The following is a 26,550-nucleotide window of genomic DNA, read 5'->3' as shown; positions in this document are numbered from 1 at the left end:
GTGCGACTTGGCAACATCTGGTAGAAAAGTCCGGTTTCGTCGCCGTCGTAGATGTTCGTAGGTGCATAGCACTCCAACAATTCAGGCATTTCTCTTGCAATCCACCCAGCGGATTCCGATGCATCGGCAGGCGATGACTCCCCGCTCACAACTTTGCCGACAATCACATGCCGAGCCTTGAAACTGTGGAGCCACCCGCTGCTGGCTCGAAAATCGTCGCGGCCCAGCATACAGACCAAATCTTTCGCCTTCTGCTGGAGGACGGCACCAGGCACGGGAACATTTTGTGCCCGGGTGGACATAAACCACATCAAGACGGCCTTTTCCACGTCTTCATAAACTGCCAGCTTCAGTCGCTTACGCTGACCGCTTGTTCCTCTCTGCAACGAAGCGAGTATATGGTGTCCTTTGCCTTGAGTATCGTTGACAAGGAGCTCTGCGGAACTCCGAAACGTTCAGCGACAGCCTTCTTCTTTTTGCCACTGGCCACTGCACGAATGATTTTCGCCTTGTCTTTGAAGGACAAAACTTTTCTTTTGCCGGGGCTTATAGCAACCCACTAATGCGCCACCATGTGCTCGCTGGAACAACGGTCGGAGCGGAGCGGAGTGAAGTGAAGCGAACGAAGTGAACAACGCGAGTGAACACAGAGAAGAATGCTGTGTCGGCATTGTCTAGGGCTTGGTGGTATGCGTAGGGCTTGGTGGTATGTGGCGGTGGCGCAGGTGTCCTCTAGTGGCCGTTCTGCAAACCATACTTGCCAGTCTCGCGTCCCCCACAAAAGGCGCCGTATGCAGTTTGTAGGCAAGGAGCTTGTAGGCATTACGCCTGCTCCCGGACTCCATGGCTCGCTGCATCCGTGGCATTTGGCGGCCCATGTCGCCGTTCGCGTTTTATCGAAACCTCGTTTTGGAGTTTGTGTCTCCAAAAATCTACTTCTACAACGAGAATATTGTACCTGATTGGCCATGAAGCTTCGTTACATTGAAATTTCGGCAAACAGGACTTCGTTACACAGAGAGTGAAAATACATGTTGTGCATGCAAAGAATTAAGCAGTTCATTACATCGGGGGTTTCATTACATTGAAGTTTGTCACATCGAGGTTTCACTGTAGTCGCCAAGTTCAAGGTACATACTAAATTAATATTTCGTATTGTCGGCGACTGCACACCACTGGAAGCCACGGTGCTCCAAAATTGCTAGCCTTTCTGGCCCACTCCTGCGATAATGGGCCTTTGCAGGTTCACCAGTGCGGGGCACGAAGTCAAGGTCTTGTCGATATTGCTGAGCCCCATGTCCCCAGCCTTCTGTACATACGAGATGGGAAGGGCCATCTGAAATATGCGGAAAGTTTTCAACCTCTGAATGGTGCGTTCCACGTGGATCCAAGTCGGGGAGAGCTTCCTTGACAGGGCCACTTCTTCGCCGCCTGACAGCTGTTTCTTGCCCTTCATGAAGGACGGCATCAGCACTGAGGCCCCCTTGGTTTAGGGGTGGAACAGCTGTGCCATTTGCGCTGTTAAGCGCCAAACTTATTTACGTGCACCATCCTGCGCCAAACGTATTCATCAGAGCCATCCTGCGCCACAGCGCTTGACTTGACCAGTGAGATGCGATTGCCATGATGCTCCATGCCTGAAACATTGAAACATTTTCAGTTTCATCACGGCGGTTATGGTTTAAGTTTCATCAATGAGCGGCTATGGAATTTGGCTTTGGCTTAGCCGTAAGGCCGCAGGCACCGTGTGCCTTCTCCACCTTCTCCTTGCGTTTCTTTATGTCGCATTTCCGTGGTTTTGTTTGCCGGTGTCGGCCGCTGCTCCACAATTAATGGAAAATGAGCAGAAGTAAAATGTTTTTGTGTCTCATAGCAAACAGAATAATATTTGCATTTAAGGTTGTAGCTTACTGGAGGTGAACGTCAATTTAGTTGCCCATTTTTCGGCGACCCTAGCTTTGTTGCCCGCAACTTTTTGTAGCTTAGCTGCATGCCTGCTAGGCCCCAGCCAACATTAATCATGCCTTCTAACATTGTGGTTAAGTAGTCTACGGTGTTTGTCAACACTTGCAACTCTGTGACTGGCGAAGACAAAGCTATGTTCAACTCCACTGGTACTAAAATCACCGTTTGATAGAAAAAATGCAAGCAAACGCCTTGTTCTTTGCAAGGAAGCCGTGAGTCCCCTTAAACACTGCCGTTGACGCGAAGCAAGGCCTTTTACCTGATTCCTTTCGACTCTGCTCGCGAGATTTGACCTTTGAATGGTGATAACGCGGCACGCTCGATGGGGCCGAAGGTAGATACCGAACTCCGCACGTTGTAAACCTTCCGATATAGTGCAAAAAATGCGTTACTTGTTCGGAGTAGGTTCTGCTGCACAGCGAAACGCCTGATATAGTAGGTACATACAATGTAAATGTTAGGGGACTGGCACACCGTCCTGTAGGGAGGTTAGGGAGGCACCATAGTGCTATGGAATGGTGTCACATCTGCTCCAAATTGCATTTCTGGCTGCCCCAAACCTGCTCCAAAATGCCTTTTTGGCTGCTCCAAGCCTGCTACAAAAGGCATTTTTGGCTGCTCTCAGGACTGCTACCAAACCCACGCACCCTGCTCCACCCGTGTTGGTGGCAAGGAGTTCCTCACACTTGAAGCCTCTGTCAGCCAAGGTGGCGTCGCCCTCATCAATCTTGCCCAGCAGTCCACATTTCGAAGTGAGCTCTTTGTCAGAAACATGCCCACTTCATGCTTTGGAAATAAATGTTACTGCACCTGCTGGAGACATAGCTACTAAGAACTTAGCCGCGTTGTGGTGCTCATGCTGGGAGGAGGTTTGGCTCCTTGCAGATATGAACGATGGCTTGTGGATGAAGATTTTGGAACAGTCAACCGTGCATCGAACATACTTAAAAATTGGGTCGCTGAACACATCTGGAAGGTTGTGGCGGATAGCTTTTCGTGATGGCCAAACCAAAAGCTTCCCCAGACTGGATGACAGTATGTCCGACCATATCTATGAAAGATCACTGTCCCACTGGACGATGGGATCTGGAAATGGCATGCCAGGTCCTCAGTAAGCAGCCCACGTCGCAATTTCATCAGAACCTTGACAAGTTACTCCTGTGGCTCAAGAAATGTCTGGGTGTCCGGCTTCCAAAAAGACAAGACGATGCGTAGGAGAGCATGGAACATATTCTGTGACACGAGTTCAGTGTAGAATTTTACACAATCATCTTTCAGAGCACCTTTCGTGGGGGTGCTCTTCTCGAGGCTTCTTTGAAGGTTTTCGTTGCAAGCTTTAAAGCCCTTTAAAGGGGTCCTGAAATGCCTTCCGCCGATGCATGGATGTACATGTAACCAAATAAAGCAATGTATTAGCAATCTCCTCCTGCAAGAATTTTGTTAAAGCGATGAGTATTAGCTGAGAAATCGTAAATCGAAAACCGCGCATTATCGTCGCGCCGTATTTCCTCCTCCTTTCAACTGTTTCTTCTCTGTTGGCCTCCCCTCCCATGATGCTTCGCTCCTCAGCGGTGACGTACTTCCGCTATTGCGCTCCCACAGACTGCCGTCTGCTACGGGCCAGCTCTTTCGGCTTTTTCATCTTTGTTGACACCATGGACACTCCTCTAAAGGCTGGAAAGGCGAACGAAAGACCTGGCCGCATGTGTGCGGCCTGGCCTTGCCCTTTCGCGGCGAACTCGCAGCAGCGCAGGGAGAATCGTGCGCTCGTTCCCTTTGGTGCACCGCGCACTGTTTATCCAAAAAGCGCGGTCTCAGATGTGGGCCCGCTGGTGCCGGGTCTTATTTTGCGGCGGTTGTAATTCCTACTACCGGCGGCATGTCAAAAAAAAGACATTTTAAACCGACACAGAACCCGTGCACAAAACGCGCCGGATCGGATTGCTTTATCAGTGGCGATGAACGGGAAGGCGCAGAGCAAACCAACGCCGCACTCGAGCGCATCCGTGTTCTGATCGTCGTAAAATGTTCAGGCACTCCGGCACTCCGCTAGCAGAACAGCCGCCGAGTCATTTCGGAAAACATTTAACAGATGGCGCCGTATGCATTAGCATGTCGCAACGCAAAACTGATGAGACGTTCTACTAAAACTCCCCTCGCGATGTTTACGTAGCGGGACGCAAAAATTTAGCGTTTAGCGTATGCAAAGGCACAAACGCTGTACTAAAACTCTCTATTAGCAGCAAAATAGCGTGCGTACGTGAGGCTGCTTGCGTTTACAAAGCTGCACGCCGAGCGCTTACGTTTCAAACCTAGTGACATCGTTTAAATACACTCGCAAGCACAGTGTAACGTAGTCACATATCAACCGTATGCTCAGTCGACAAGCAAGAGCTTATTTTATGTGGGACGGAGATTGCGCATAAAGGCCCGTTCGCACTTGCGACGAAAGCGAGCGAAAGCGATGGGAATTTCGTCGCTTTGTCGCGCGACGATCGTGTTTGTCGAACTGTCGGGAGAAATTTTCTTCGCGCGACAGAATTCCCGTCGCTTTCGCTCGCTTTCGTCGCAAGCGGGATTGGAAAGTTCTGCCCCTGCCGTCTGCTACGCAGCGCGGAGGCAACCGCGCGATCTGCTCGGGCCGGACGAACGCGCACACTCCCGCACGGCAGCGCCCCAAGCGGCAGCCGGCCGCGTGCATCGCTCCCGGCGCCCGCCTGGGGCCCGCCCTCGGCACACTAGCAACACTAGCCAGTATATTTCAGGCACAATAATGGAGGAAAGATCTTTTGCTTCCGATGAACCAAGTTCTTTGCCCCTGTGTTTTTAAATACGTGAAGTGGTTAGCACGTCGCCCTCACGCAGCTCTGTATCGTCGAATCATCGCTGACTGTCCGAACGAAGCTTGCAGCTAAGCCAATGCAGCGACCGAAGCTGTGTGTGTGTGTGTGCATCGCCTCCTATGTGTAGCGTTCGTTTCGCGATGAAATGCGACGTTGTACTTCTGCGGGTGGATAGTGCTTCCCATGGTCTGGATTATCTTTCTCGAATGACGAACGACTCAACCTCGCATGGGGTATGTGTAGTGTGCCTGGCTAAAAGCCTTCTCGCTTGCGTGCCAGAGTTCAGTGACTTGCTGTTCGTCCCCGCAAACAAGGCGCGAGGTGAGTGCCGAATTTACGACGGGCAGGAGGAAGCAACCGATCGTCTGCCAATCGCGGTTCAGACTTGCAACGCATGTTGTGACGTTGTGTTCGTTCGAAACGCATCTCTGGTTTGTTTTGAAGTTGAATAAAATGTATCCGTCAAACCCGGGCATTCGGCTCAGGGCGTTCTCTGCGATTGCACGAAAGAAGTGCCACGGGACTTCAACGCTTTCTTTAGGGAAGGTACTCAGGTAAGAGAATATCCATGTCGTGTTATGGCCGTGTTGCATTCAATACGAACGGTTAAGCGTTTGTTTACACTTGTTTCGTTTGTCGTAAAATGTCTAAGCACTCCACTCCGCTGGCAGATCAGCCGGCGAGCCGACGCTGAGCAGACGACTCATCTTTTTGCCGGAAGTGCGTGAAAAAGCCGCCCAATAGCAGGATGTCTAGCTCATGACGAACATATGGGAATCGATGATGTAGACATGTGAAGATGGCGGCGTCCAAAAACACGAAGGAAAGGGTGAGAAAAAAGCGACAAACTTTGCAACAAAAGTGTGAGCTTTCCGCTGCGCGTAAAAGAGTAATACTTGGCACAGCTGACGTTGACGACCCAATCTAACGATTGCGCTAGTTCATTTAGTGTGCTCAAAATGCCTTTCAGGGCCCCTTTAAGGTTTCAGTCGTCTTTGTGAGCTCTTCAGGTCGCACACGTGTTTCTTGAGGCTCTCATTTTCTTGCTGCAGGACCTCAACATGACTTCCTGTCACTTCAATGTTCGTACCTGAATCAGCTGTTGCTCTGTCGTCTGTGCAGGGAAGTTCCTAATGGCTGCATTCCAATTCCTTGGTAGCAGTAGCTCCGTCTTTCGATTAGGCTTGTTCATTCTGTCGTTTCAGTCGTTCCTGAAATTGACCGTGTTGAGCAACCTTCTTTGCCACATTGTTTTGAGCCTTAATTAAAAGGGAAAATCGAGGGCACATAGTCGGGATGTGTCGGGTCCTGGGATGGGCAGCCTGCAATATAAAAAGGAATGCTGTTACAGTTGCTCTTGAGAGTGTCACATCAAGCAAAACAAAGATAATCTCACTAATAAATTTGCACCTGCCCACTCTTCACTGTGCAATAGGCAAAAAAAAAACACATACGGTATTATCCGGCTTGCTTGTTTTGGAGATGAGATGTTTTAATGAAGTTTAAAAATAGGAAACATGATCTCGCCAGTTCTCTACAGTCGGACAGCTGCGTGTTATTAATTGATGCGTATCCGTAAACTGGTTTTGGGTGGAAGTATGTGCAGCAATGAGGGAGGTCAATTTTCTTGTTACACTGCCTAACAAAAAGTACGAAAATGTGATTGTGAGACGCAGACTGGTTTGCCAGTCGCCCATCGATCTTTAGCTCGCGCGTGCTAGTGAGGTTCGATCTTCGCGACCATGGGCTTCGTTTTGACGTTTGCTGTCGCCTCTCGCTACACATCGATCCTAAACCCTCAAAGCAACACTAATCAGCGTGTAAAACAGCTCCAAAACTCGCAAGACTGTTTCGAAGAGGCATCATCTCAAGTTATCGGGGCAGTGTGTCCGTGCAGCCCTCGAAAGTTATCAGGACACCATTCTTTTTAATATCCGAAACACAGGCACAACAAATCTGGGAGTCTTAGCTTTGATGAAGTGTGTGGAACAGATTATACTCCTGTCGTTCCGCAGCCACTTGTCCTGTCAAACTGCCTGCAGCCCAAGCTGCTCTTCGCGATGGGTCTTTGTTTGAACCGAAATGACCGAATTGCAGACAGCAAGTTCGCCCCTGAAAGGGTCACTGACACAAAATTTTGGAGGCGAGATAACTTCGGAAATAGATTGGTGAGAACGCACATACATCATCTGCAAAGTGTCAGCGGCTAATACAGCCTAGAACATATTTAAAATCAATTTTAAAGTGAGCGAAATGCAACCGAGCAGCCAGCGGAGGACCTCGCGCAATCGACATTACGTGGATTTTTTTAAAATAACCAACATCCAAACACGTCACGGGTTTGTGCCGTTCGTGTTGGCGGCTCCCGCACTGTGCAGTTTGCCTTCCGCGTCGGCGTCGCGCGTATTTACGTGCGCTGGCGTAGTTTATAGTTTACACACTGCCCGTGTTTACTTTGTGGCACTATGTCGGGGGTACGGGTGCTCCGTGGACTTCTGTCCTTCGCACACAGGTTCGGGTGCAAACATGCACATATATCCGCCCGGCGATGGCCTTCGCCGCCAAAACTGGATAGAGTTTGTGCGCGGTGCTGCGGGACGCACAGAGTGGACTCCACGGAAGAGCAGTCGGATCTGCTTTCTCCATTTCGAGCCGGCATGCTACAAACAGGGCCTCCCAAACATGCTGCTACCCCGTCAGCAGCATGTTCTACGCTGATATTATACGCTGCCGGAACGCTTTCTGATGCCATAGAGATAACTCTGATAGCACGGCTGTTCAAGCGTACACAAGTGCGACGGCTAACTGCTAGCACTGACAACCTAATCTTGCAAACCGACGATCATTTGGGGTCGCGAGCACGGTAGCAAACGTATGTAAATGTCCGACCTTTGGATTTCCGGAGCCTGCACAACTTCAGGGCGCTCCTCCAAGAGTTCAAAGTGCATTATCTGGAGGACATGTAGGTTCAAAAAAGCCACACTGAACATGTCGTGTGCCGTAATGCAGTCGTCGTCGTTGCCTCTCAATCCATTCACACGATCCATCTTCCTGCAGCACAGCGACTCCAACTCAGTCTCCATTGCCCTGCAATGTCCGCACTGGCACCTGCGATTAACGCGAGACGCGTTTCACACTTTCCATCCGTACTGCATATATTATTCAGTATCGTAGGTATAATCCTTGCAAAATTTGTACAGAAAAAAAAGCGCAGCATGCAAAGCGGACAAGCCAACTGCATGTTTACAATGCATCGTTACAGGGCCATGCCTATCTTTCCTTTTTTTTTCGCTGTCTGGCAAAAACTGGTGTACAAATTGTTGCGTGGGTTTGACTTGGACGGTCCTCCGCACGCGGCTTCCGTGTATACGGGCCGGCGTGAGAGGCAGGCAACACAAAGGCAACCGTCCAACAAGCAATGGCGGGGTTTATTGTGCGAACCCCAGTACCCTCGTCTTCTTCTTGCTCCGATGTGGCGGCGGCCGGAGCCGTTCGGCTCGTGACGGGCTCGCCCGCGTATGAAGTTCGCCTGAAAAGGGAAGAGGGATTACCTGGCAGCCGATCTCCTCGCTGTCCCGGACTGGACTGCCCCGGCGCGCGCGCCGTCCTTCCTCCCGCTCGGCCGTACGGCTCGCGACGTCACCGCGTTCTCCCCCGCGCCCCATTGGGCCGTCCGGACTCGCGTGGTGCGTGACGTGAGGTGACGACGTTGCCTCCGGGCGAGGAGCGATCGCCCTTCCGTGCCCCGCGCCGGTGGGTGCGGGTTCGCGCTACTACCCTTTCTACAAAATATATCAATTGGACATAGCTGTTGAGCGCCCTGGACGTTACAACGCCCAACACGGAGTTAAGTGATACGTGCCATTGAACATTTCCGACATCACATCACATCACATCACTTTAATACCTTAAAGACCCCCATGTAGGGGGTATTACATAAGGGGTGGGTTACAGATAAATGTACACAGGACGTCAAATGGAAATGTGCGTGGTGACCTTTCTTTAAATGTTGATGAACACGTGATCGCCGGAACGTCACAGGGAAAGCCATTCCAGTCCACTGCTACACGGGGGAAAAAAGAGGCAGAAAAAGTAGTAGTGTGAGCATGTCGACGGGCAATTTGATACGGGTGGGCAGTGCGGTGAGATATGCGCGTCGGTGGGACGATGTAGGGTGCTTGATTAAGAGGGCTGTAGAAAACCTTGTGTAGCAAACAAAAGCTGGGGATGCGGCGGCGCACTGAAAGATTTGAAAGACCAGTTTCGCGTTTAAGGGATGATATGCTTGTGTCATATGAATATGAGGAATGAATGAACCTAGTGGCGCGGTTTTGCACCGATTCTTTGCACCGACGCGCGGGTCTTGGTGTGGCTGCTCCTCGCTGTCATTTTGGGCCTCGTGCTCCGATTCGCTGCTGGCAAGTGGGTCGAACTGAAAGTGATTTGCCACATCTAACAGAGCGTCGTCTATCACCTGCAACAAATCCTCGTCTATGGACGACGAGGACGACACAGACGAAGACGACGGCATTGACATGTCGAATTTGTGCGAACGAACCAGACCGTTCAAGCAGCGCGCTCACGTGCGCGGGTTGCAGGGTGCTGCGCACGTCACAGTTTTGTGTGGTCACGTGGACAGTTTTGGTTATAAAAAATCCAGCCTTTCGGGTCACCCGCTGAAACAATTTTATTGGCGCAGCAGCCAAATTTGGCTGTAATGCGCCAGACTGAAGGTAAATATTTTGAACACACTACGGTAAAAGGCTCATGTAAAAATCATGTAAAGTGGTAAAATCAAAGGTATGTTTTGATAAAACCTGCTTAACAAACTGACTGCCGAGATTGACGAGACTTTCAGTGAGAAAGGCTTTTGCTACTCATGGATACGACCTTGGGAGAGGTGGCTACTGCATTCTTTGTGCTACATCTGCCACGTACAGTTTGCACTAAAAGTGAGAACATCAATACTCTACCAAATGGCCATGCTAACAATCAAAAGATCTTAATTTCTAGAGGAGGGTTACAGTAAGTACTGGCACAGTTCATGGCGTAACACTTTGTGCGCGCATCAAGAAGTCCCCGTGTTTGCATATTGGGGAGGCCTGTGAGTCCTCTGATTCCACTGGGGTTAGCGCACGGGGGGTAGTGCCTTCTGCAGTGGAGCTAGCCGGGGTTTTGTCTCAATACGTTGGCCCACAATATCTACCCCAGCGTTCTGCTTGGCCTCGTGCCACCTAGTTCGGGAAATACCCACGAGACGAAGCAGCAGTCCTGTTGCATGGTCCCTTTAGATTTGCAGCACTGACAAGTAAAACTACTCACAAGAGTTATCCTGGTGAGCTATCCTTGCGGAAGCATTTAAATGGGACAAAATGTTTACATGACAAGTTTTTCTGCCCTCGGAGCATAACCATGCCGTGCAATGATGACGGCATGATTGCTATAGTACTGTGATGCCTTTTCAGGCAATACTTCCACATAAGTAGCAGAGACAATGTCAAAAAGCAATCTTGAAAGCATACGAACACATGTATTGCAGTTTCAGCAAAATGTGCAAGTACTACCTGTAGTTGAAGATCATTTTTTCGTGCTCCAGGTCAGCGGCGGGGTATGGCCGCATCAAATAAAGCTTTTCTTCCCGGCAATGATATAGGGAACAGAAGTGGGTGGAATGAAGCAGTGTGGCCAGCGGAGGGAGATAATGTGGTTTAGCTTCAAGTTCTTCCCGCAGTTGTGTCTCCGTCCACACCCCACTGTCATTCAGTCGCCTGCTCTTGCCCACGTCAACAAAAATGTTCAGTTCCACATCTACAAGAGCCATCAGCACAATACTAAAGGCACCCTTGTAGTCGCAAAACAGCGCCACTGTGTGGAGGGGGCTGTATCACAACGTGCTTCCTGTCAAGGGACTCAACACACAATACAGAAACTGCCAGAGCTCCTCGAAGCCACTCCGCATGTGTTTGGGGCACCTGCAATTAGCAATTTTGTAGTAAATTATAATTCTTCAGGAAACAAATACACGAGGAAGGAAGCAGAGAGAGCAGCGCTGAACTTGCAACTAATTTAGGGAAAGGCAAACGCATACATAAATACTATAATTTCCAACAAAACTGGCATTTTGTTGCGACTGAACTCAAGCTGAACGCCGCGAACCGCCCCCCTCTCCGGGAGAGGGCACGTGTAGCTTTCGTTGCGTTGTCTGCGGTCAAGTTGAGAGGGAAAAAGCGTGCGCGATTTCTCATCGCACGTATTTTCGGTGATAATGAACGGATTTTCATAATTCTTGAGGTAGGAGATTGCTGGGACAATAGATTGTACCCCAAAATACATTCTGAGTAGTCGATGGCACGTGTCGTAGGGTCCCTTTAAAACTGTGCAGCTTTTATTGGGAAAACGCAGTATTTTAAATGCACCAAAGTTGTATTTAGTTTTCATAGTCACTTCTAACTACGAACATTTTTTTTGCACTTCAACGACAACATACGCCTCGAGCTCCGCGATCGCTGTGCCTCCTGCCACCGCTACAAAGTGGGTAGGGCAGCCAACAGCAGCTGAAGCTGTGCAACTGTCCAGCAAAACCTGCTCAACAATGCCTACGTATACACCAGCACGTGCAGTTTGCTTTGCCGTAAATTGTTCCACATGTTCTTCAACAATTTGGAGCACGTTCAGCAGCTTGGTGGAGGGGATCTGTAGTCAACCCCTCGACTTTACGAGCATGAGGTTACTTGGTGGCCATTGCAAGCATTTTAGAGATTCCACGCAGCTGGTGCAGCACAACTTGGAAAATGTTTGGGCAGCATAGCCAGCCAGGTAGTCCAAAATGCACTCCGAAGACAAGTCCGTGAAGGCCTTTTCCTCGCTGTCAATTGGTGCCAAGAGAACGTCATCCAGAAGAATAACCAGGGAGCCAAACTGAAATAAAAGTTTTGTTTTGTTTAATCTACAGAACCAAATTTGACATTGAAAGACACTAACACTGCTCCAAAACATGCCATGGCCTGTGTTTGAAGCTTACCTCGCAACTTTTGCAGATGTGGCGTTCGTGTTCAGCTGCAATGGTCAAAAATCAAATTTGTGCGGATCGACATTTTTTAAGGCTTTCTTCAAGTTTTTGGTGCTTTCTCGGCTGCATCTCCATCTTTGCAAGTTTTATCTGGCACAAGTGTAGCTGCTGCTTTGTGGCTCGAAGCTGGCACATCAGTCATTTAACCTCGGTGAGAGTTCTGGCGAGTTCGGCTGTTTGGCACGCCGAGTCAGAGGTGCGCGTTGGCCGCTCGCCGACAAGATCAGCAGGCAGTGCAGCATCTGCAAAACAATTTCAAATATTGTTTAAAATAGTGCACTTTGAGCCTACACAATAATTCAACATTTTGCTGATATAGTCACTTCACGGTAAAAGACTTCTTGTGAAGTTTTCTTTCCAACACAACAAAGTGCAGCTGCCCATTTTGCGCTGAGCGGGAGCAGCTCTACCCACCGTTTGCCAGGTGACTGAGGGTGATGGCCTGGCGCTCTCCAGTGATGATAGCTGGACGGAACGGAGTGTCCCGTTTGGTGATGAGCAGCACCACCCGTTGCAGCAGGTCCTCAAAGGTCGCAGTATCCATTCGTATGTAGCGGCGGTATGCTTCCCCATCATCGAGCGCCAACTCCCGCATCAAGTTCTCGTATGCCCCCTGCTCGAGCCTCCCGTTCAGCCACGGAGAAACCCAGCATGAACGGGGCTTCTTCGCCGGTGGTTCGTCCAGGGACCCCAATATCAGCAATGCCGCAGTAGCAGCCGTCGCGGCTCTCTTGTTCGCCATGCCAAGGAGGTAAACACACGCGAGCACGTAATAACAGCTTCCTTCTGTGGCGGCAGCAGCGTGGCAATGCCTGGCGCCTGCCCGAGAGAGAAGGAGAACCCGAGATGAGAGGGCAAGGTGGCAAGATGCGATCACTGTAGTGTGATAGGCGAGCCAGCTGACTGTGCGCAGACACCGACATACCGCCGGTTTCTCGCCGATGGCGACGGTTGGCCGACCATCAGCGTCGGCGCGGTGTGACATGACCGCCGACAGGTCACCGACATGGTGGCCCCTGGTCAAATCAGCCGACGGTCAGGCTAGTGGGACCGCGCCTTTACCTGTACTGCTGCCTCAACAGCAAACAACGTAGCTCCAACATGCCTGCAGACCTCACCCCCACCTGCCATGCAGGTACAGTGAGCCAAATTCCAGGTTTTCAGCAGTGGGTTCCGAAGCCTCTGAGAGTGGGTGACCTGTGGGGGTGGGGACAGGGATCTTGCTTTAAAACTTTTAGACAGAATTTTTGGTAGCATACAGGTAGAGTTGGTGTGCATCCCGCATTGTTGCTGGCAGCAGAGACGAGGGCAGCTGAAAGCGTGATAAAATCGTGTGTGGGTCCACACCGTGGTACATTTTTACCTAGGACTGGTATCGAGCTCTCGCTGGTCCAATGAGCTTGTTGAAATACGGCGGCAGGAAGCCACCTGGCTTAATTTTCCCCATTGCGCACAGCAAACAGGTGACTGGTGGTCAGCTCAAAACAGGCATGACTACAGGCTTAGGTACCCACAGAGGAGGTACCCAGGTATGGCGGAAACGTGCAGCAGAGGTGACGTCACATGAGCACTAGGTACAGTGTCATCCACTTCTAATGATACCGGATATAACAATATATCGCTTATAGCTATCAAATTTCTCAATTTTGGAAATACCAGGGCTGGAATTACCTTTAGGTTCCAGTGCTTCACACTTTACTAGCTCTTTGAAATGCAGTATTCTTTCCTTTATGCTCGCTCCCTCCTGTTTTCGAAGTAGTCTTGGATGCAGTCTTGAACTGGTTTCGAAGCAGTCTTGGATGCTTGTGGTTCGCAGGAACACGACGGTGGTTATTTGAACATAAATCCAACGAAGTGATAAGAGAACTTTCAAAGAGCAAACGAAGTAATAAATGATGCAAGGTCCATTTTACTGGCAATATCTCCTTTTTACTCCATGACTCGTAAAATTCCCTGCATCAATTGAGATTCTATTTTTCCTTCTTGGTCAAAATTACAGCTGAAAACTCTCTGAAAAAGGGAAAAATCCCTGCACGAAACATCACTGCTCACAACTGACATTTTTTTATTGAAAAACAAAAATGTACAAGAAAACAGTGCATGTCAAATGAGTTTAACTCCTGAAGAGGGCAATACGCTGGTCTGTATCTCATCAAGTTGCCCGCTGAGCAAGATAAGAGAATTCACCTTTGCGCAGGTAACTGAAGGTTGGCTGGCGCAAGATTTGCTATATTTCATAAATCAGTATGTTTGAATAAGGCTGTTGTGGCAGTTATGCAGTGTTGTGTTATGTTGTGGCAGTTATACACGAGTTGCAGTGGGAAGCCAAATTCGAAAGTGAAGAATTCTGAAGGGAGAGGTAGTGCAGATCATCCCCCACGTGTCCCTTGCCTAAGGCCATGGGGCTTCTGCATGCTCCGAAGTCTGCGGAAACTTCGTAAGCCATGCGGTGGCAAGTGCCAGTGGGCGCTGTGCACATCTGGTGGTTGTTTCACCGAAACGTTCTTGCGCACACCTTCTGGCTTCTGGGACAGCAGTCGCTTGTGGGTCAGCTGATAGCTGGAAGTGCAGTTGTGGGCGTCGTGGAGAGCGCTTTTGTCAAAATACTGCTCCCACACCACTGCCATTACACTGAATGCCTCCGTCCTGTTTACAACAGTGTCCTCCCGGAAACGGATGTAAGCTACCGTGAAGTTGTTTTCATTTTGTTCCTCTCCGTGGTGCAACATCAACAATACCGTTATGAAAACAAAGCCCAAGGCTGTCTTTATAAAGGGAAGCCTCTTGTCATGCAACAAAAGCCAAGTGCGGTTACGACTGCAGCTTGGCGGTCACAGTTTTCAGCTTTTCCTCCATGTCGGAATACCAAACATTACCAGGGGAAAAAAAAAAAATCATCTTGTAGTGGAAAATGTTCCAGGAGCTCCCTAGTTTACAAATGCACATTTACGCTACGATTGCTTGTTATCAAGCGTGCATCAAGTGCAGCGTGTTGCAGCTTCTCTAAAATACTTGCAGAAAAATTTGTTGTGAAACAGCCTGTATCTTGCCCATTAACTCTTTCGCTACCGCAGAAAATTGACCAATTTTGGGGGGTCCAAGAAAACATTTTTTTTTTCTGCTAAAAAATTATTTAGGCACTAATTGCAGGAGCACGAAATGCAGATTATTTAACGGCCTTTCCAATAACACCAGTTTTTTAAAGGTTTTCATATATCATAGTTGTGAAAAAAAATATCAAAATCAAAAGTTTTGTCAAGTTGTCGAAAAAAATGATAAAAAAGGAGTTGTGTATATCAAACCACCGGTAGTAGAAAAAAATTAGAATATACATTTTGCAGGGAAACATTTCAAAAACACACCCTAAAAAAAATGTCGACTTGCGCGGAACAGTTTTTTAGATATAAAAAAAAATGTTAGCACGCACGCTGCTCGTGTCATGCGGTGAAGCCCAACCTCTAATTCAAACTGTGCAATTTTGGGTGGTTCCTTGGAATAAATCTGGCGGTTTGACGTTATCAGAGGCACCAATTTGCCCCCACATAACGTAAAAACATCTTGTCAATGGCTGACTTTGCATTTACAGCGAGCACAATATTTGGGACAAGCACGCGATGCAGAAAAAAACATGCATGAAGTTGAAAACGGAACGCCGTGGCTGATGTTTGTTGTCGTTCACGGTCAGTTATCTCTCAAAACATAAAGCTGAGCTTTATTATCATCTTCTTACTCGCAATTGTAGCCTTGCTCGCAAAAATGAGGTACGATGAGCTAGAATCGTCCCCTGCGATCTTTGGCCGAGTAGCATTCGCGCGCTAAAAAAGATCAGCACAACGAGCCTCCTCTATTGCAGCGCCACTTATCATTTTTCAAATGAAACAGTACAAAAACTTATCAGAGACTCCGTCCGAATAGACAGTTCAACTAAGCAGCAACATTAGACACCCGGATATACCCTCGCATGAAAACGAAACTGGAAGGCGAACAGCTGGCAGTGTAAGGCCGGTTTGAAGCGCTGTCCTCGGCGGAACAGATATCTGGCGACTGGGTGTGACCTTTTGACTTGCATCTGAAGTTCTTATCGCAGAAATCGGGTTAGGGTGGGGGGAAATGAGGAGCGGCGTGCTTTGTTCGAGGATCAGTCGCGGACGCTTCAGGCGCCATGGCAGTTAGCCTTGAAGTTGGGTAACTGCGTAGTTGCGCTAAATATGAATTTTGCGATGCAGAAACGAAACCGAAACTGTTGTAAACTGTTTGGGAATGGTCCTGGGGTAAATAGAACTACCAGAGTACTTAGGACAACTTGCGCAAAGGCAATAAAACTGCCTAAAATCATAAATGTAGCTTTGCAACCAGGCACTGCTTGACATTTTCAGCCGATTTCTGGGATTATTACTGTCAGAGCGTGAACCTGACGATTGAAAATCGTTTGCTAGTTCCCCATTCACGCCCTGATAGCAAAAAACAAGCGCTGGTGCAGAGTAATTACGAGTTGCACGCATTCTTCGTTAGTAGCCTTGAGGCGCGATGACCACGCCCCTTTTCCACAACCAGGTGATTCAAAAGCGTGTCAAAAATCACGTTTCCGTTGCAAAAATGAAAACAAAACTGATTTTGAAAGGCCATTTTCTGATCTAACTCCGAACAGCTTTACTTGTTCGAGAAACGCCTGGAACGCTATGAAAAGGCGCTCCCAAAAGTATCGATCAAATTGATCGATTTTGATAGGCGCGGTAGCGAAAGAGTTAAGCTTTCCGTATTTCGGTATTGATATTTCTCACGAAAAATGCTTGGTGGCACATCTACCTGCTTGTTCCGAGGTAAAATAACCCATTCAGTCACACATTTGAATGCCTCGCATAAAAATCAAGAGACTCGCTGCATTGGCTTATTGCATGGCATTGTGTGGGTGGGCTTCTGGTTTCCACCTATGAAGCCTGTTGGTTGTGTTAGTGTCCAAACTTCTTTTGAGACTTGCACTGCCCTGGAGTGCAATCCACTGCCACCATGGATTCCTTGGAATTTATGTTGGTCATGAAAAATCCTAGTAAATCGTTACAAGCCCCTGAAGCCGGCTGGCAAGTGGGCATTTGCTTAGCGACCACTGTTTAGGGGCACAGTAGGCAGGCTGTTACAGAGGCTACGAAGAAAAAATACAAGGTTCGTTCATTAAAAAGACTTCTTTGCCCAAAAAACAAATGACATCAATTTTATTGTAAACTTCAAACAAATAAGATACTACAGTAAATGTGTAGAGCAGTGAAAGTTCCATACACACTTTCCAGCTATTTCTCGATGACATCACAGAATCTTGTTTGTGCAATTGACAGCCACCAACCTAACCCACCGCAAAAAAGCATAACTGGGCAATTGCAGTGGGGCCTCCATTCTGTTTGATCGTATCACTTGAGTGCTAACGTACAGTTAACACACAGATAACTGCATTTACAGTGCACGTCCATATGACGTCACTCGTGCCCATATTACATCAATGCAGTCTGAAATTGGGATGTTTTTCACCATTTCTTTTGGTTAAACTCGCACCATTACAGCCTTGACCTTCGCCTATCAATTACATTTGCAGTGTGCTCGCTGCTTATACCCATGGACACAAACAATCCGCTGAGGCTTTCACGTTCCAGGCACATCTTAAGATTCTCTTTGACGTTGACTATTGAGACTGCATAGAACCCATGGGTTTTCATATGCTGGAGACATGATAGTCGGCCCTTCCTGTTACCGTCTGTACAGCTTCTTCTCTGACCCTATTGGCTGGGTGTCCTGAATTAAGTCCCTTTGCATAAGGGGACTCGGTAAAATCTGGCCAACATAGCATATACTGCCACATATACAGAGACGTGAAGGTTATGCGAATTATAGTGTACCTTTTGGTGGACCCAGGTCCTAATTTGTCGTGGCATCATGTGTGTGCCAATGTGAGGAGCTGAATGCATGATGGAAACTACCCAGCCACAATCTGGGCCACGGGATACGAGACTGCCAATGTTCTCACTCTTTCACATCCTTTGTATCGCAGATGTATTTCTGCCACATTTTGCTGTAGTTAAATGACTCACTACAGCTGCAATAATTTCTTCTGAAAAATCTTTTCAAGCGCTGAATACCATGCATTGATGGTGCAAGAAGCTCATGATCACCACACTTTTCCGCGCACAAAACGTATTTTAGGTAAACAATTTTAAGCCACAATTCAATCCACTCGAAAATATATACAAAAAGCGCGACAAACTGCCGATTTTCGGGTCTTCTTTGCTAATCTCCTTAAAGGGGAAACTACTGTGCTGGGTTGTACGCGGTACATGTGTGGGGACACCAATGATTACCTTTTCTAGATATCCGTGGTTTGCACTTGTAATGCGCACATGCAACCAGCAAAATATCAGTGGCCGCGTCTAGCCTACGTCCTGAGCACTGTACGTTCCGCGCTGCTGTCATTTTGAAAACACACCGCGATTTCAGGCCACCCATTTAAGCATTCTGAACTTGCCGTGGTGAAAACTGTTGATAGCAGATGCCACTGCGCGGACATGCCGCAGCAGGCTCACATAATCACGCTCGGACGGTGTCTTTTCTTGCGTGGGACATGGGTTGTTCGAACGGGGCCACTCGGCTGCGCGATGTCGTCTAACGCAGGTACCATCGGCATACAGCAGGCGGTCACAGGTCAGCATTACTCGAGAGCGGATTTCGCTACCATGTGGAAAGGCTAGCTTGGTCCCCGCATACGGCAACGTTGTCGCACATTCTGATAGTGCACTTGGAGCAGTGCAACTCTGTCAACTCTGCATTATCTACGTTGTCAACCCAAGAAATTCAGGCATTCAGGGCTTTCGGATACGCCATACCTGGACATACCGCCAGCAGCGGCAGCATCGGTGGCTTCTGCAAAAACGAACAAAAAAATTCTTTTATAAAACTTCTAGCAAATGAGTAGCTTTCTAATTTTTTATTAAAATGTAAAAAAAGTGCTTTTTGTATTCTACTACGCAATATAACAACAATTGCTGTTAAGATGACGTCACTATGACGTAGCTATGACGTCACGTGGGGCAGGAGCTGTTGCGAGGGGGCTCAATCTCGTGCGGGGTTCCAGATGCTGCGTTGAAATACGAAAATACCTTCTAGCGCCGGACTGCGCTGCTCAGTGGCTCAGTTCTGGCCTGGAAAAGCAACCCTGGGCGATCCAACAGGCCGAGGAAGCTGCCGCAGCAGCCGTGAGGCTAAGAGGAAGCCGAGTCCAGCAATCTGCCAGGAATCAACAAAGTTTTCTTATTCTTCACGAAGCAGAGGAACGCGTAGTGTGTGTTAACAGTCCGCATGCACGCCACGCTTTGTCCGTTCTATGAAGGTACCGCACTTCCAGCACTTCATCAATATGCTTTCAGCAATAACCTACCGCGTACACAGCTGCTAATCTGATGCTTTATGTAATATATGAACACAATGTTGGGGAACAATCAAAACTCAAATTTTATTTGACACATTTCACTCAAGTCGCTGAACACAAGACACATCTCAAGTCAAGACACATTTTACATTTAATCACAAGTCGCTGAAGTCAGCACGACACATCGAGCAGCAGTTCCATCTTACCACGCTTCCTCGTCTGCAGACTCCCCATTGCTTTGCGCACACGTACTGCTTCGTGGCGCCAACGCTGAGGAGTACGCTTCCATAGTACCAACCTTTCGTGTGACTGTGTCAGGCAGGTCATATGTGTAGCAGGACTTCCCAAGACGGCGAAGTCCACTACGAACGCTTAAAACCGCGTTTGTGCTGGCAGTGCTGAGACAATTTCTGAGCTTTGTTTTGTCAACGCCTAGCTGACTAGAAGCTCTTTCCACCTCTGCGTTTGAGTGTGGCAAGGAGAGCACTTGAAGTGCGAGCTCGTGAAACGGGTTCGAGCCAGCTGCATCACGGTACGCAAGAACCTCTGACCAAAATGCAATGGTGTCGGTCGTGTTAGCCCAGGCCACCAGGGTCAGATTTTTCCACTGCGTCTCCACTAAATCTATCTTGCTTGCGTGTACACCAAAATGTTCCGCCAACTCCGTGATGGGTTCCTTCAGCACACGCAAACATGCCCCCACAGACAACCGTGCCATGCCCTGCAATATCTTGAAGTTCGATGGCAGACGTTGCTGGAGCTCACTTGAGAGCTTAACTGTGAACGCAACGCACCGCTGGCGTACCAAGTCGACTTCAGGGCCAGCTGGCAGTGTGTTCGCGAGTTTTTCGAACTCGTATCCCAAGTACGGCTTGGGGTCCAGGTGACCGTCGATGGGCTGGCACAGTGGATCGATCTTTGCCGTTGGAATGAGCGCTTTGTTGCAAACAGTCTTTATCAGGAGCGTGAGATCTTCCAGAAGTTTTGCAGGATCCGCGTCATTCCACTCGTAGGCCTTGTTAGTACGCTGAACTTCTCGTAGAATAGGCCGAAGGTAGAGGAGGTAAAGCTTATTCAGCGGATCAGAGTACATCTGGTAAAGGAGTTCCGCAGTATAGCATCCCTCCTTTGATCTGACCTGTTTAAAATGTTCCAGCAGCATGTCCCATTGATCCAGGGCTCTGACGACCGCCGGCTCCAACGACATCCACCTGGTATCGCACACCCTTGGAATTGCTAGTGGTTCTCCCCCATTGCAGAGGCTCTTGTAAAGCTCACTGTACGCGGCCTTGCGCTTTGAAGAATGGGAGAACCACGTATGCGTTTCGCGCACCAAGAAGTCCACGTTTCTGGGAAGCATTCCCTGGACAGCGTGTGAAAGTGCCAGTTGCAATGAATGGCAAATACATCTTACCATTACCAAGTTCGGGAGTTGCCACTCACGCTTCATTGTCTCGAAAACACCGTTGTTGACGCCCGTATTCACCGAGGCGTTGTCAACGCCAATGCCGAGGAGACGCTTCGTGTCAAGTCCCATGCGTGCGAGGAGGTTTTTCAACGCTTTGACGATTGCCTCAGCCGTGCCGTCGTCCTACTCGATCAGCGCAAGGAACGTTGTAACCATGCTCTTCTGAGCAGCACTGTAGTACCTCACCACTACACCCAGTAACTTGGTGGTGGAAACATCTGTGGCCTCGTCGATTATCAGGCTGTATTTCGAGTCCCCGATGTCATCCACCAAGAGCTGTACGAAGTGCGGAGATAAAACATTCACAATGATCTCCGTGCACTTGTTCCGGTGCATGCGCATGCCTGCTGCACTTTTGCTGTCCACGAACTGTTTTTTGCAGAGTTCTGTCAGGTGGTCGGCGGTGAGGAATGCTGTGTGCTCACATACGAACAGGCAGAGTCCGGCTTCACTTTTGCCACAGGAAGACTCGGTTGCGGCTGAGTACTGCAGTTTCTGCTGCCGAGAACTGCAGTATGGTTCGGATGACTTCTTGTGCTTGGTGGTGGCGGCATGCTTCTTGATATCGGAAAGCTTCGCATAGAATTCACTCATGCAGTAAGCACATGATGCTTTCGTTCTATCGTTCTCCACAACACATAGCCAGCCTTTAAACTCGGGCAGAGATTCCCAACTTTTTCGGTAATCCTGCTCATACTTAGGAGGCATAATAAAGCTAGAGCCAGCGAGTTCGCATACCACACCTAGTCCTAGAGCGTACTAGCCTACTAGGACAACAGTGGCCTGGATGAGTGCTTGGAACGACTACTGATGGCGGCCGGCCACCTGCGGCCGCATTGCACGCTAGAGATGGCAGATGGCAGCGCCACAAAGGCTTGATCTGTTTTGGCGTCACTTTTCGAAGCTTTTTCCAGTCGCGAAGACTCCAAAGCGATAGAATTGTCGCTAGCTCGACTGAAAAGGCGCTAAATTTAGCAACTTTCTCGCCAAGTTAACACCACTGGCGGCAATTTCATGATCGCTGATCGACGGGAGACTGTTTACGTTGTAAATAATAAAAGAAAAAGAAATAACTGCTGTTGGCAACACTGAGCTTACATATACAAAAAACGACCGCTACATTTAGCGTGATTGGCAGAAGGCAAATTGGCAACACTGTGCACCAGATTTTTTTTCCCCGCATAATTCTCGCGCCCCTAACTTCGCATTGACTTTTCCGAAAAAAAAAGTGCGAGGATTATGCGAGTAAATACGGTACTGTTTTTAAAAAGTTTGCTTACTAAAATCAAGCGTGCTTCACTCAGCAAAGTAGCAAACTGGGTCGCCATGGCATGGGATGAATTTCCGGCCAAGCTAATTGTGCGGGCTTCCACAAGTGCATCATCTTCAACTCGCTGGACGAAAGCGGGGACAAGTTCGCATGGGAAGAGCCCAGCAACAATGAGGACGAAAATGTCAACAAAGACGATGTCAATGAGAGAGCATTGAACATAATACGATGAGCGCTGCAAGCGAAATAAAGTGCATACTCTAGTCTCAGTCTAGTGCCTTTTTTAATTGGCTTACATTTGAGGTAACCTTTTTTTTTATTTTCTGACTTTCTGAGTTTTGGGGGCTGACCTAGAATCGAGGCTGGCGTAGATTCGCACAAGTACCCTACACATAATTTTCATACAAAAACAATAACAGCAGCACCAACAGTCTTTTTGCACATGGATGCTATGCACAGAAGACAGTACAAAGCCAGTCAATAATGAAATTGTTATATTTCACAATTTGCTAACCAACTATGTTCTGGAAATTGCAGCAGCAGAAAAATCGGACACCACGAATCAACAAAGTTGGCTCATTTCATCACAATTTCTGAGCAAATGTCCCCACCATAGGTTGAAGGCTCCTTCAAGGCAGAAATGCTCGCTTCCCCATGCCTGGTTTTGCGAAAGTGCACAGCCCAGCTTGCTTCACCACTGGCTGTCACTGCCTGTTGACGTCCATGATTCTCATTGTAGTGCAATGCAGCAATCAAGGTTCTGCATGAAATGTATAGTGGAAGTGCATATTGCCAAAAGGAAGAAATGAGGGCAGGTGGTCACTTGCACAGCAACAGTTGAGCAGGCACTAACCTAGTTTTCATTCCACCATGGCTGTAATGGTAGGTCTTTAGAGCAAACTGGTTGATGAGGCTGTGGAAGGCCTCACAGCTATAAGTCTGCTCGCGGGTGGAGAGCTGCGCCACGTCCTTCAACAGCATTGGTGCCTGAACTATTGCAGTCAATTTTCGGTGAGCATCAGACCCTTCAAAAAAAAAAAGTTTTCCACTCTTTCTCAAATTTGAGTGTACCTGTTACCTTCGTCAAGCCAGAGTCTTTAGTTTCCACTCAAATCTCCATGGATGCAAGATGGAAAAGTGGCAGAGTTGTGCTCATGAATGTTGGCAACGTGGTTGGTCAGTGATGTCCATTTAGGCACAATCATCGCTGGTTGACCGTTGCTAGATGCAGCACTCCAATACAAGTGATTGACTGTAGCCTAGGTCCATTGGGCAAGTACTCCTTCCAAGCCACGGCACTTTGAAGCAGCAAGCAGCTTCTTAATGCCTGAAATACCGCACGACTGAGTACAACACTTATCTGAAGTCAATGCAGACACATGAAAACTTTGTACCAAGACATGCGCTTGCCTTTCGCCATGTGCCAGCAGTCAAAAAGATGAAGCACCTCAGGGTACTCCCTCTTCAAAAATGCACGCACAGAGCTGTGCCTGTCTGTTGTGATGCTGCTTATTTGGACGCTGTGCCTCGGAAGAAACTCCAAGCAGCGTTTCAGGCCTTCAAGCTCCATGCGCGAGCTGTTCCCCACTTCATTAACCTATACAATATCAATGTGCAATTGTAAACCACAGCTCGGGTGGCATCAGTGAACGTATACGACAGGTACTTAGCGCAGTACCCGGGCGAGTCGCATCTGCCATCTCCTGCGAGTATCACTGGCATGTCTGAGGTTTCCATCAGAAGACGGCTTTGCTCATCTGCCCAGACATGTAAAAAAATTTTTTTTGGAAGCATAACAATTTCGTACGGCTCAATAGATACACCTCGAAGGGCATTGCTGTGATGATTCCAATCCAAACAGAAGTGTATACTTTTTTGGTTTTATGCACCAAAGCTACACCTTGTTTGTGAGGTGCTAGTGGAGAGGTAAGGCCACCTGAAAATCGTTACTGTAAGATAAAATCTCGGCACGTTGGTATTTCAATTCTACCTCTCTATCAGAAAAGCAGCCGCCATGGCTAGATTGAATCCGCAACCTCGGGATGGGCAACACGGTGCCTTAGCCACTGAGCAACTACAGTGGTCAGGTGATAACCTTGACAGACAAATGCAATCCATACAGCTCCAAGTTAGACCTTTTTAATGACAAAAGAAGCAACACTAGAGGCCTTTCATGAAAACACACTTGGGGACCCATCCGACAGTTGTTTTTGCTGGTGCCACTTCCAATCTTGCTCACTGTAATTGGCATACCTGCAGTTATAGCTGAACAGGCTTAATTTGAGAAGCTTTTCAGCATTTTATTTTTCTAGCTTGCTGCTGAAGGAATGTGCATCGGCTACTTGCTATGTTTGCATTAACATTAGTATTTACAGGGTGCCTGTGGTTAGTAAAATGACAATTTAGCATTCAATGTCATGGAAAGCCATGCAGCACCAGTTGGTTGTGCGTGCAGTGTCCACTACTTGTAGCCATGCAGATGAGAGCAAGCTTCTAAAAGTAATTGAAGCAAAGCATCTGGATGTGTAGGCGGAAGCCATGGCAGTGCAAGCAACTGCAAAGAATTTGGCCACTACTCAAGTACAACACACCTTGATGCACCGCCTTTTCAATTAGTTACGTTGAAATTACCTGGTGCACTGATGGATACAAGGCACTTTTCTGTATCTGGAAAAATTGCCGCACTCCAGTGGTTCCAATGCCAATACTAGTGAGCAGACGCAAGGACTTCTTTGGGTTTGACCCACGGAACAGTATTGCACCTAAAGAAAGAACACACAAACATCTGTTTAAGGAAGCAGCCCTCCACCCCCCCACCACTTTTGAAAGTTGCCAGGGGGCAACTTTCAAACACAATGTATTTGGGCTCCGATATAGGGTCAGGGCAGCGGGCTTCCCATGAGCTGTAAAAAATAATATTTTAGGTGTGCTGCGGCAAATGATTGCAAGCAGGCCCCACAACTAAATAAGAATGTTGTAAACCAAAACATTGTTTATTCGGCCCCCGCTGATTTGGAAATTAGGATAACTCGATGTTACTACTCCCTCCCTTCAAAAACATACATTGCCCTCTGGCGCGGGTCTTCATTATTTTGGCACAAATTTACTTGCGCATTGCTTCAGTCAGACCAACGCCTTCTCGAAACGCTATGACGCAACATGCCACCCTTCACCCACCCACTCTATCCCCCTAGCGGTGGGGAGGATGCGAGCATACGCCGCAGCTGTTTACTGGCTAGACACTGCAGGCGCTCTCACTGTTCCGGAATGATTCTGCTATGAGGCTCTATGATGCAATATGCCAGCTCTGCACAGATTGTCGCTCATCCGAAAACCTGTTCTTGCTTCCAATTACCCACCAAAACACAAACTAGCATCACCGACTCCTTCACAAAGTAAAGGTACGCGTAAAAAGAATTGTGGATGCGCTGATTTTGTCATTCATTTAATGATTCGACATTCCCATCATTCATACATTTTTTTACTCCCTAGAGGTCCGAATTAAGAAGTTTTCGCTGTACATACTTGGGCTCCTCTGGCACTTCTAGGACCTCATCGTTCTCGTCGTCTTCATCAAGGTCCTCAGTGGTGATGCTGTCATCATCATCCCTCACTTCACTGCCACCATCACTGAGGATAGGGCTGGCTGAGTATGGTGGCACATCTTGTGCTGAAGGGTGGTCTGGAGCAGGAGCACTATTCAGATGTCCGAAGTTGTGGCTAAACCCATTCTCGAGGCTGGACTCCTTAGTCTGCGCAGCTGTAGAGGCAAAAAAATTGACACAGTTCTTACCTCAAAGGCACATTCAGCAAGTATATTCTCACCACAGCTCCTGTACAGATTTGCAGTCATCGTCTGCTTGTTCACTGATGCCTTCGGCAGGTACACTTGAGAGTACTTCGATGCTGTCACAGTTGCCCTGTGGCCACAAGTGGGACACGCAGTGTCTGCAAGGTCATCTGCAACAGAATGATTCCACACACCTTGAAGCCCGGTGAGAAATGTTACATGAGGTTAGAAATGCCCAAAGCACGCACAAACATACACAAGCATGCTTGAACTGCAACATTAGTATTCTGTAGTGGCGGCGTGTGCCGCCGATGAATGAATGACTAGACAACTTTAGTGCACATCGGAACAAAAGACCCTTTATTCCAAGTTGCGCATGCTTATATACCTAAACAACACTGGCGCCACCTGCGGCAGTGATCGCGGAACCGAAACCAAATAGACAAATATACAACACATTCCCTTCCTTAAAAACAGCTATATGGATTAGTAATGTAGTAGGTTAGTATGTTAGTACATATGCAAAAATACTATACAAAAATACAAACTACAATGAACATAGCTAAATACCAATACAAGATCACATTTACTAAAGAAATCCACCACAATGAATATGTCAGTTCCTTTCGCTTTGGCACAACTTCCCGCACTAATTGTAACCATAATGCTGTGGTGGTAGTCTCTTTCTTGGTGGTTGCTCCCTGCGTTGCTGGGTGACTGCTCCGGGAGACTCGGCC

At 48.2% G+C, this 26,550-nt stretch overlaps 1 protein-coding gene and 1 pseudogene across 2 annotated transcripts in view; one reads left to right on the top strand and one right to left on the bottom strand.

Annotated features, from left to right (window-relative positions):
- LOC144175018 (KICSTOR complex protein ITFG2-like) overlaps positions 1-26,550 on the top strand; it is an 89,938-nt gene that overhangs the window by 28,825 nt on the left and 34,563 nt on the right. The gene's annotated exons all lie outside the window — the stretch shown is intronic.
- Positions 81-12,619, bottom strand: LOC144173714 (uncharacterized; annotated as a pseudogene).

The sequence above is a fragment of the Haemaphysalis longicornis genome, unplaced genomic scaffold (genome assembly GCF_048455015.1).
Source record: "Haemaphysalis longicornis isolate Haplotype H1 unplaced genomic scaffold, Haemaphysalis longicornis Haplotype H1 scaffold_3, whole genome shotgun sequence".
In the NCBI taxonomy this organism is placed as follows: domain Eukaryota; kingdom Metazoa; phylum Arthropoda; class Arachnida; order Ixodida; family Ixodidae; genus Haemaphysalis; species Haemaphysalis longicornis.
This window is presented reverse-complemented; position numbering and strand designations above follow the sequence as displayed.